Here is a 12784-nt window from a genome sequence, read left to right as displayed (position 1 = left end):
TGTGTGGACTTGGACGGACGTGATGCCAATAATATCTAGTATCCAGTCATGGATTTCTAGAGAACTCGGTTGCACATTCTTGGAAGATTTCTCAAATGCAAAACACGGGGTATTCTCACAGGGTACACTGGGAGCCATAACTGCGCTATATGCGCGGCCGAGACCACTGTGAGTGAGTTAAGAAGCTTGTGTACGACTGTAGTGAAGAAGCACTGAGAATATTACAGGTCACAGTCCAAGAATTTCTATTAACACGGCTTGCGGCGCTACGACTACGCGGAAGTACCGACACGTCCGGTCGCTGTCGCGTCCCAAGCGGAACTAGCACTCAGCTACCAGGGGCGAACATTTGCGAAGTTATTCAATATCATTTTTATCACGTTATGTGGCGTACCGCCACAATAGGACACCTGTTAAGACATCACGGAATAATTTACACGGTACTAGAGGGAGCCGTTCAGGGTAAAAACTCTAGAGAAGGACAGAAATTGGAGTACTTCCAACAAATAACTGAGGACGAAGGCTCCAAGTGCTACTCTGAGACGAAGAGGTTGGCACGGAAGGGGAATGTAGTGGGTCACTCTCAAGTAATCCTTAACAACAGTTGAAGGCGCAGTAGAGACTCTACAATATTGATGCTCAACATTGGGCCCCCAAAATAACCACTAGAATTCAATACTCGTTACTGCAGGTGTCATGCGAATGAAAATTCAACAGTGTATTCGCTCTCATCTAGAGGAAATTTGCACTGACCCCTTTTCTTTGTTTGACAATAACCGTGTAACATTTGCACGAACCACACACAGTGGTACACTATTTCATACATAATAACGAGTGATTATAGCTGAAGTGCAGCTACTCACGGCTGTCCAGTGTGGCTGTAATTATCATATGGCAGTGACTCTTGGTAGATATGCTAATGCAATGATGCCGCACCGATTGACTCTAGTAAAAAAAAATTGTTCTAATTATGGCCACCAGGTGCAAATCTGGCGCTGTACACTGTTTGTGTGACAGTCTGACGTTCACGCTGTCATTTGACGAGCTATAACGTGAGTGAACAGTGTGAGCATAAATGCGTTACAATATCTACCAAGTTTCACTGCTATACGGTAATTACAGCCCACCTTGAAACTCTGTGAGTAGCTGTACTTTAATTATACACTACTGGCCATTAAAATTGCTACACCAAGAAGAAATGCAGATGATAAACGGGTATTCATTGGACAAACATATTATACTAGAACCAACATGTGATTACATTTTCACGCAATTTGGGTGCATAGATCCTGAGAAATCAGTACCCAGAATAACCACCTCTTGCCGTAATAACGGCCTTAATACGCCTGGGCATTGAGTAAACCAGACCTTGGATGGCGTGTACAGGTACAGCTGCCCATGCAAGCTTCAATACGATACCACAGTTCAGTGACTGGCGTATTGTGACGAGCCAGTTGCTCGGCTACCATTGACCAGACGTTTTCCATTGGTGAGATTGTGGTGGCCAGGGCAGCAGTCGAACATTTTCTGTATCCAGAAAGGCTCGTACAGGACCTGCAACATGCGGTCTTGCATTATCCTGCTGAAATGCAGGATTTCGCAGGGATCGAATGAAGGGTAGAGCCACGGGTCGTAACATATCTGGAATGTAACGTCCACTGTTCAAAGTGTCGTCAATACGAACAAGAGGTGACCGAGAGGTGTAGCCAATGGCACCCCATACCATCACGCCCGGTGATACGCCAGTATGGCGACGACGAATACTTCCAATGTGCGTTCACCTCGATGTCACCAAACACGGATGCGACCATCATGATGCTGTAAACAGAACCTGGATTCAACCGTAAAATGACTTTTTGCCATTCGTGCACACAAGTTCGTCGTTGAGTACACCATCGCAGGCGCACAAGGGTAACCGCAGCCATGGTCTCCGAGCTGATAGTCCATGCTGCTGCAAACGTCGTCGAACTGTTCGTGCAGATGGTTGTTGTCTTGCAAACGTCCCCATCTGTTGACTCAGGGATCGAGACGTGGCTGCACGATCCGTTACAGCCATGCGGATAAGATGCCTGTCATCTCGACTGCTAGTGATACGAGGCCGTTGGGATCCAGCATGGCGTTCCGTATTACCCTCCTGAACCCACCGATTCCGTATTCTGCTAACAGTCATTGGACCTCGACCAACGCGAGCAGCAATGTCGCGATACGATAAACCGCAATCGCCAAAGGCTACAATCCGACCTTCATCAAAGTCGAAAACGTGATGGTACGCATTTCTCCTCCTTACACGAGGCATCACAACGATGTTTCACCAGGCAATGCCGGTCAACTGCTGTTTGTGTACGAGAAATCGGTTGGAAACTTTCCTCATGTCATCACGTTGTAGGTGTCGCCACCGGCACCAACCTTGTGTGAATGCTCATTTGCGTGTCACAGCATCTTTTTCCTATCGGTTAAATTTCGCGTCTGTAGCACGTCATCTTCGTGGTGTAGCAATTTTAATGGCCAGTAGTGTAACAATCAGCATCTTTATAGCTGAATAGTTTTAAGTAGTAAAGAAATTACAATCTCGTTCTGCCTTCTTTTTATCGATTACTGGACTCTCAGATTTAATTAAAAGAAGGATATTGTCGAAAGAAGTCCATGCCTGAGGCCAGTGTATGCAGCAGACGTGGAGGTGCGGACAGTGACATATGGGTGTGTTGCGTGCGCGGAATTCCTCTGGCGGGCGACTGCGTGTCGGCGCGCACGTGTCACCCACTGTGCTGGCTGCGTCACAGGGGGCGGACAGCGGCTCGTTGGACACACGTCGGCGTGACTCCACCGCGACGCGTTTCCAGCCACTAATGGAATACGGCAGAGTAGAGCTCACTGCCGAGCAGTTGTCGTTCTCCTTATGAGGGAGGTGCAAGCACAGCCGAGTCGCAGTGATGCCGCCGATGATCCACTTTCGTCGAAGAGACGATGACGGAAGTGACAAAAACTTTCATAGCAGGACTAAAGAGTTTTTTCTTTTACTAAACCCAAGTTCTCAATTTTCGTTCCCATTCTTCAGTATTTATAAGCAGCAGGTCGATAGTGTGATAGTTCTCACATATAGCGACCTTTCATACCTTCAGGATTGTGTGAATGATATTTTTTCCGAAAATTTGGTGGCTTGTCTCAAGTCACACGGACATCAACTGAAATAATCGCTTGGTTGCCACTTTGAAACAGAACATACAGCAAAATGCCATGGTTCAAAAGAATATATGCAGGGGCAGTGCACGTTATTGATGACGATTGCAAATAATGCGATAGACATAACCTTCTGAAGAAGGACACTAAGTGTCCGAAACCTGTAAAGAAATTAAATTTCTTTTATGCAACTAGTGGCATATTATTTCGTTATATTCTTGATGTTGCTTATAGCACATATGTCTTGTGGACTTCGATTGTCGCTTATAGGAATGCAATAAAATTGACTAGAAGGAAAATATTTTTGGGGAACTTGGAAAGTTACTGGTAGCTGAGCACATTGCGTGAAAGAAGCGTTTTCCAAAAGCAGAAGGTTTTCTGAGAATGGTCTGGAGCACACAAAAACCTGAGGTAAAGGCAGGTGGAAGAATTCGATGGCTTACAACTGTACGAAAAGTATATGTGAGTTGATTTTTGCAGCTTTTTATTATGTCGGGTCTTATTGACCTGAACACTATATTTGTATAGTGAAATTGAACAGAACAGCGGGATTAAGGGTCGTTTTATGCTCACACTGCCCGACACTTTTTCTAATTCGTTTATTTCCAGCTCTTTTCTTGTTTCGGTTCATTTCTGAGTTCATTTGAACAAGATAAAAACTGTAGAGGAAGACAAAGATTGGAATGCGCCCAGCAAATAATGGAGGATGTAAGTTGCAATTTCTACTCTCAGATAATGAGGGTGGTACAGGAGGGTAATTCCTGAAGAGCCACATCAACCAGAAAAAAAGAAAAAAATTGCACTGGAAATCAATCAGCTGCATTTCAGTTTCTTCCATTTCCATCCACTCAAAATTAGGCAACTCCAGAATATCCAGTGAAGTCAAATCTCGATACATAATAAATTTTAGTGTTTCTGACAACTCTTTGAAGGGAGAAAATCACGATGAAAATTCTTCGACTGAAGAACGTATTACCCAAGAAAATTCCCTACTGACATTTCCTTGTTCTGGCTTTTTGTATAAATCCAAATCGCTAGTAATTTTTTTTCGGATTTGGGAAGTACTTGTGGTTTGTGGAAACACTATCGTTATTAAAAACTTGCAGTTGAGTCTCAAAAGAGCGAACAAAATCTATCGTAACAATAAAAGTTTTGAGGATGCTTTGAAGCTTTACGTTCAAATCATCGAAATACTGGCATATGCCTGTAAAAAAAAAAAAAAAAAAAAAAAATCAGTTTTTTAGACAACGGGACATGCGTTAACTGTGAGTATTTCCAGTTGCACAGTGTTCCCTTATGTTGCTAAAACAGACTGGTTTCTTCCAAACAATCCACAAAACTTTGAAGATTTTTTATACAGCAGTACAGGTGACTTCATCTAATAAAAATTCGAATTTTCCTTTATTAGAACGTTGCGATGATATAAGGTTCACTAATTTAGTGACTACGGACATTATATTATCAAGGTAAGTGAAACCATCCTTTGCACAAAACGCGCGTTGATGTATAATTCAATGGAATTCAATGATAGAACGTCCAATACGTGATTGGAGTAAACTAATAAAACCATTTTTTTGCCCGCCTTATTGGGAGAACAATCAGTCGTCATGGAAACAAATTTGCTTCAATCTATTTCTTTTTCAGCAAGTGAATTTTTAACAGCCATTCAAATATCTGTTCTCTCAGTAGTAGCTGGCAACGATATCATCCCAATCAGTTCTTCTTTGATGTCATTTACCAAAAAGAAATCCAGCAAAACGGGGAGGTTTAGATACATCTACGCTTACGTCAAGACACAGCCAAGTGTAAGGCGAGGCCTTGCTCTCATTTTTTATTGTTATTTTACATTTTCCATCAATTTTATGATTGTCTTATTCTGTCTTTTATAGCTTTTCTGGATAAAGGACTATCGTTGATGGGCTCAATTACCTTACCTTTAATTCGAAAAATCTTCAAAGAGTGATGAGGCACATGCTAGTCAGGCTTTTTTCAAAAAGTCCTCGTTCCCAAAAAGGTTTACCATGCCAGGCAGTGATATTTACAACTGAGCAACTTGCAGCACTGGTATGACAATCCTGCTAACATATTTAATTATTGATGTCGACTGTCTTATTCTGTGTTTAATAGCACGTGTAATGAATTCCTTTTGCCCTGGTTCGCTTTTTTGGGTAAGGAGTTTGTAATTTGTTTCATGGTGCCGTTTTACAGATGATGTGGTACGTACCAACTCCCGGAACATCGTTTTATTGCCTTTATTAATCACAACACATTTCTCAGTCCTCCAAGTATGAAATTTTCTGTTTCATTTGTTTTGCACTTTTTGTCTCTTTCGTATGTTGAATAATACACAAGTTTGAAAATGGTACTATGTGTTATTACTGCTCACGATGTAAGTGTACAACATCCAAAAAGAGTTGTGAGCAGCGTTTAGCGCGACAATTTGCCACAAAGGTACTTGTAGATGTCATAAATTGTCGTTGTTGGAACAGCTGCCAACTTATGCGATCTAATTGAGGATGATAGTGCACTGTTGCAAATGCATTTAAGAGTGGATCATGATATATCATCTACAACTTCTATTATGCTTCAACACCGATAGTTCGTTCACTGTGAACTTCGTTACTTCAAATAGAGGCGTACAAATGAATTATTTCGATTAGGTAGGCCTGTTTAAATTCTTCATTTAATGCCGTGTCTAAATTATTTCGTCGCATGCCAGTTGTGGCACAAGTGCCAATGGTTCGCCATTCCTTCCCTGAGCGTTCCAAATTTGGCACCCATTTCTTCTTCTATCAGCAAATAGTTCTTCTCCCTCGTAGGTACCATCAATGCACTCTTCCCACCTATCTGCTCTTTCATTTGTATTTGACAGTGTACTGTACGTTATTCAGAGATCTAAGGTAGCTGAGAAACATGTGAGAGCCGAGTTCTGGTCCTTAGAAACTACTGAACAAAACCCACCGCAGCGGGCAGAGCGACGGAGCAACGGTCTCCGATGGCAGATGGTGGCGCAGCCATTGTGCGGCAACACTCCCAGATTATCCCTGCGGGACGAAAAGAGGCGCCCCTCCGTATTTACGTGACGGAGCAGAGAGACGTCTCCTATGTCATCCTCTCCGGCTATCCCCCTGAGACGGCACCCAAAGCCTGTGCTCGGCTGAAACCGCAGTCGCACTCAAGGAGGAAGCGGTTGGGCTGCAGCTGAAACTTCCAGGCTGACATCCTCACGTTTTGTCTACGACTATGGGAGACATCTTCGTAGGTACAACGACAAATGTTAGTATTTTACTTCCGCAATAGTAGACGGACCGTCTGGATATAATTTTATATATCGACCATGACCACTCAGCCTGGAAGTTTTAACTGAAGTAAACACCGGTCGAGAAAGCCTGTATTGTATAAGTGGTAGAACTGTTATTTGGGTCACGTTACCTTAACATGTAACGACGTGTAACTTTTCACCAATCGCGTAATAACCAGTTTTTATAGCTATTGTTAGTTCCTTAGTTTCATTTTGCTGCACATTTCACTCGGTTTGCCTCGATCTGACCAAACAAAATCTCATTGTTCTTCTATGGAGCACAACATTGGTGCGCTATATTGTATGCATTACTGCACAGGGGTTTAGTACTCGACCAGCCCGGCAAGTTGGTGACATATTTTTCAGAAACCTTCGTCGTTCCATAACATAGCCATATGTACGCGACCATGAAAGGTGTAATGCAACAAATGTTACATCATGATCCAGCCTCGTAAAACAAGCACAATGTACGCAGTATTCAGCGTGTAAACGTCATTCAGCGAATATAAACAGGCACCGTCACAGGAGGGGATAAGCTCACCGGACAGTAAATTAGGCACCCCAGTTCGCACGCACAAATGAGTCGTTAAGACTTGAAGACGGCACAGCGTTCGAATCACACGCTCAACCGTGCACGTACTGCAGCTACGAGAGTATAAGACTGTGTCAATCGGTGAGACATCTACGTTTCAAGAGGACATTGTACCTAAACATGGGGAAATTTAAGGACGCAACAGTGTGCCAAAAAGGAGCTATCGTGTCTGGTTGTGTTCATGGTATACAGTGTGTGAAGTTGCTGGATTTGTTGGTGTTTCGCGGTGGACTGTTCAACGTGTCTACAGTCAATGGTGTAGCACACGTGGCTGCAAAACACGAAGTTGGAAGTATGGTCGGAAAGAGATCCTGGCTGATAAGGACATGAAACGCGTTTCACGGCTCGTTGGTTTCCACACCCAAAAGGAAAAGCAGGCAGTGAACGAAGGTCCATTCCAATCTGTAAGGGAGAGAACAGTGCGTCAGGAACCGCGCACAATGAACATTTGGAGTCAGTCACCTCACAAGAGGCTATCGCTCACACAGACACGTGAAGACCTCAAAAGCAAAGTTCTTAGTTCTGGGAGAATATGTAACTGGTTTTCTGGACACTCCCTGGCCCTATTGCATCTCGACTGGCCTCCAAAATCAGCCGAACTGAATCCCAAAGAAAATCTGTGAGACATGTTGGAACAGCGGGTAAAATGCCGATATTGCAGCCCCTCCGCCCCCCCCCCCCACCCCCCCCCCTCCCCCACACACACACTTAGTGGAATTGCGCCATGAAATCCTCTGCCAGAGGCTCAACCTGGATTCCCCATCGACTCGCAAGTTGCCGAAGTGGCGTCAAATCGAAAGACTTGCACCCGGCGAACGGTCTACCCAACGGGAGGCCCTAGTCACACAACATTTTAACCTGGATTCGACGTACTCACACAACCTTGTAGATTCACTTCCTAACTGAATCCATGCGGTTAACTCCAGGGGCGGAATGACATGGCATTAAATGACGTTCGTAAAGATTTCCTCTGGAGATGAATTTATTTATTTATTTATTTTTTGACGGCTGAGCTCGGGAGCACTGGCTTTAGTTTTGAAAGAGGGAAAATTGGCGATATAGGTTAATTTTTGGGGAAAATTTAAGGAGGTGACAATAGCAATTCTGCGCAGAGTGCCCATCTTGTTTGAGAGAGGATAGCAGCAACAGTGAAGGAGTTTGTGGATGTTTCTGTGTTATGAATGGGAACAGCTACGAGACTGGGTTAGTGGGACTTTTTTTCGATTATGGTTAGATGACACGTATTTAACTTCTGATGTGAGGTACTGCGGTGCTTGCACAGTGAATAAGCAACGAGTAGAGGCAGCATATAACTCCGTCCGAACAGGTCTCGGAAGGCCCGACGGAACCGACCGCCATGCCTTCCTCGACCGATAGACGTTACTGGATGCAAATATGGAAGGGCATGTACTCAGCCCACCGTTCTCCTGGACGTTGTCAGTCTTCGTGACTGGAACCGCTATTTCTCAGTCAAGTAGCTCCTCAATTGGTCTCACAGGGGCTGAATGCACCCCGCTTGCTAACAGCAATCGCCGGACCCGTACGATGGCCCATTCAAGTGCTGGCCAAGCTCAACAGCAGTTAGCTTTGGTGGTCTGACAGGAACCGGTGTTACCACTATGGCAAGGTCGTTTGCAGAGATAGCATACGGTATTATCGTAAATTGTCTGGCCACAACCACCCTAACTGAGCGTACGAAGCGTCAATATTGTCTTATAGGCAAATGTTGCAGGTATAACGCACACAATCATTCATTATTAGTTCTGTCTATTGTTCTCACTACCCATGCTGTGTGGGATTACGAAGGTATGCTGAAAAGTAATATCTCCAAATTTCTTAACACTTTTTAAATAAACCAACCTCTGTTAACATTCTACATCTCTATTCTTCACGAGTACATAGTCATCCTTACGACGAACACGTTTCTCTCAACGAGAAACAAATTTATTGATACTATCACTGTGGAATGTTTGACTTTGTTGACACAGTCACAACCTTACAGCTGCTTGTATCGTTTCATGACTATCGAAGTGCAATCCTCGAAGGTGTTATTTAACTTTTAGAAACACAATGAAAGTCGGATAGGACCAAACCGGGACTTTGTAGAGGATGATCGATGAGAACGAAGGCGTCGGATTGTTGCACTTGTGGCTAATCTGACATTGTCATGCTGAAGGAGAGAGTGCTCCGTGTGTGGATGAATTCATCGAATTCATACTTTCAGTTTTCTGAGGTCTTCTCACGCACCAACTTCATTACGTTACACACGGCTATATTATACGCTACAGTTCGGAGCTCTCTACCATCAGAGGGTTGCATCAGCAAAGCGGGAAAGTGGACCGAGTAATATGCGTGGCATAAAACTCCTCAACTGATATTGAGAACAGAATAAAAACTTCTGAGGCATTACTTTTCAGCTCGCCGTCGTACATTGTAGCAATGGAGGTAAGGCAGAGCGACAGGTTGCACGAGTTTCCGTTTCGCATCCTGTGAAAAAAATGTTCCAAAAGCTTTCTGAGGGGTTAGAGACAATAAGAACTCTTCCTGAAAATGGTGACAATATTTTCTCCGCTGTCGAGATGCTCATCCAAAATTACACCTACACTCTTCACTGGCCGGCCGAAGTGGCCGTGCGGTTAAAGGCGCTGCAGTCTGGAACCGCGAGACCGCTACGGTCGCAGGTTCGAATCCTGCCTCGGGCATGGATGTTTGTGATGTCCTTAGGTTAGTTAGGTTTAACTAGTTCTAAGTTCTAGGGGATTAATGACCTCAGCAGTTGAGTCCCATCGTGCTCAGAGCCATTTTTGAACTCTTCACTGGTTTCTGTTATGGTATTAGAATACTGTCAAGCAGAGTGCGAGGCAGTTGTTTGCGGATTTTTGAACTAACAACTGCTAACGGGATACTAAGATTTTTTGGGACTTTCCAACTTTAGTTACAATCCCAGTTTTTGCGGCCATCTTACCACAGAAGACAGATCATCATTCATATGGAGAATCGTACTATTGACGTCTTCAGATACATAGCACCTAGGCAAAGCTGGATGTCATAGGAATAGAAATGATTTCTACTGAGAGGTAGAACTGGCGAAATATCATTGACATACAAGGAAAATAAAAGTGGGCCAGGGTTGACTCCTGTCTCAGGATAACTTTTTATTCTCACACACAAGACTTTGATCTCTGCCTTACAAGTAGTATTCAAACCCTTTCAGTACACCATCTGAAAAGGCTAGCTGTGGCCCTATTGTGAGCCGTACGTCAAAGCTGACGGTATCTAAACTTTTGCTGAACACTAGCAGTGCCAATATTTTGACCTCGCGGTCGTCCGTGGACTACATCAGGTCATCAAACCTTAATTAATGTAGTCTTTGGGATATTATGTTTAGCACAGATGGACTGATAATTGTCATTTTAAGATGAATTTGCGTAAACGTCCAGTAACTTGATTGTGAACAATATATTTCGGGGATTTGGCTACAACGAGTGACAAGCTGATTGTTTGGTGCACAAATGGCGAAAGTGGATTTCTGATCTTAGGAATAAGCTGAACTACGCTTCTTTCTCCATGGAGAGGGATATGTTCCATTCAACAGAGAGAAATATATTTTTTTTATTAAGATAGATATTAAGCTATCAACGTTAGTGGGGCTGGGTCAGTAGGTTGCAGTCCTCATTGTTACCAGATTCCTTCCTCCCCCTATGACATCGTCCACTGTTGCTAGATTTCTGCACTACCTCTTCCCCCATCCCTCTAATGTAGACCAGTTGCCCTATGTAAAAAAAGGCGGGAAATTCAAACGTATCCAATTGCAATACGTATAAAATGGCGAGGATTTAAAGAAATGGTGCAAATTTCAGAACTATAGCGTTTTCGCTACTCCTATGTCGTTAATGTTAAGATTTCACTGTAAAATGGCAGGAATTACGAGATAGGACCTTGTCAGTGTGAGATTCAAGTTATCCAAGATAGCGATCAAAAATCGTGGAGTTGAGGATATGGGTGCAGCCTGCATTGTTATCAGATATTCTAGGTTTCTGCAACCTTATGATGACATAATCCAATGACGTGGCCGAGGATATGGTTGCAGCTTGCATGGTTATCAGATTTCCTCAAACTTATGATGTCTGAATCCGATACGGTGGACATGAGGCACATAGGTGTTGCCTGCATAGTTGCCAGGTCACTTATGCTAAGTTAAAAATGGCAGTAAATTCAAAAATGTCTGGTTGTCTCCACTTGTATGGTGTTACCGCTCATGTGCCTTAAGTCTAAAATTTTGCTACCCTGGTTGTCCACAGTTCAAACAATTTCCCCCGTCTGCCAACGTGATATTTTAAACAATTTCGCCATCCCAGGTACCTAAAGATTGAAACACAAGAGGAGACTTTTCCTAAATTTAAAACTATGTGCTGTATAGCATGATTAGTATAGGGACATTTACGATTTTGTCTAAAGGGCCACCAGTTCGTGTAGTACATGAAGTGCTACAGACACACTTGTGCTCCTGCCATCACTGAACACTCAAACCACAAGCACCGAATCCCTCTCACCAGTGTATAGGAATCACTCCACCACTGTCTCAGACACCAATCCCCTTAGCACACTGGAGAGAACCACAATATACTGCCGATTTGGCTTACTAATGTGAAATGCAGGATAGCGGTTCTGATTTCCACCACCAGTATGTTTGTGATAGTGCTCTCATGTGACGCAAGTGTAAATGAAGGGAGAATTGGAATATGGAAGTATTGAAAATGTTTGGTGCAACATTCGGCATTTTGTTACAATTTTACTGTGACATGAGGCAATTTATTACACTTTCTCTGTAACAGGGAGGCATTTTTCTGCAGTTTACTGTAACAGGGGCAATTTGTTTTAATTTCACTCCACGAAGGGACATTTCGTTGCAATTTTACTTGAATATGAGACGATTTGTTACGATTTCATTGTAACAGAGGAGTTTTTATTGTATTTTGTTGCAGCTTCCCTGTGATGTGGGGAATTTTTTACAATTATTGGTGAAACATGGTGTGATTTACTACTGCTTATACTGCAATATGAAACATTTTGTTACAATTTTGCTATGATAGGGGCATTTTGCTTCAATTTCACTGGAATGGGGGATTTCAATGTAACACAGATGCTACTTGTTAAAAATTTTCTGATCATGTAGAGGTATTCTCTACTCTATACACGCTGCCATTTCACATCACACACGCTTATACTTGTTTTTGTGGCCAGCAAAACATGTCTTGCTCAAGCACCATTGTTAAAAGAAGCATACCAGACTTTGTAAGCAATTATTTGTTAGAAATCCCTTGGTAGCGTGTAAGCTCACAAATAGATGTCCGACTACCACACCAATAGTTTACAACAATGAGAATCTGTCACATATCGCGCAACCCTTCAGTTTGCTCAATTATCATCATTTGGAAAAGTGTTGAAATTGTTAGATGGCGGCCGGCCGGGGTGGCCGAGCGGTTCAAGGCACTACAGTCTGGAACCGTGAGACCGCTACGGTCGCAGGTTCAAATCCTGCCTCGGGCATGGGTGTGTGTGATGTCCTTAGGTTAGTTAGGTTTAAGTAGTTCTAAGTTCTAGGGGACTGATGACCTCAGAAGTTAAGTCCCATAGTGCTCAGAGCCATTTGAACCATTTTTCTTTGTTAGATGGCTCCTGTATAACGTAAAACACAAGTTAAGTGACAAATC

Source organism: Schistocerca serialis, chromosome 1 (genome assembly GCF_023864345.2).
Source record: "Schistocerca serialis cubense isolate TAMUIC-IGC-003099 chromosome 1, iqSchSeri2.2, whole genome shotgun sequence".
NCBI lineage: Eukaryota > Metazoa > Arthropoda > Insecta > Orthoptera > Acrididae > Schistocerca > Schistocerca serialis.
This window is presented reverse-complemented; position numbering follows the sequence as displayed.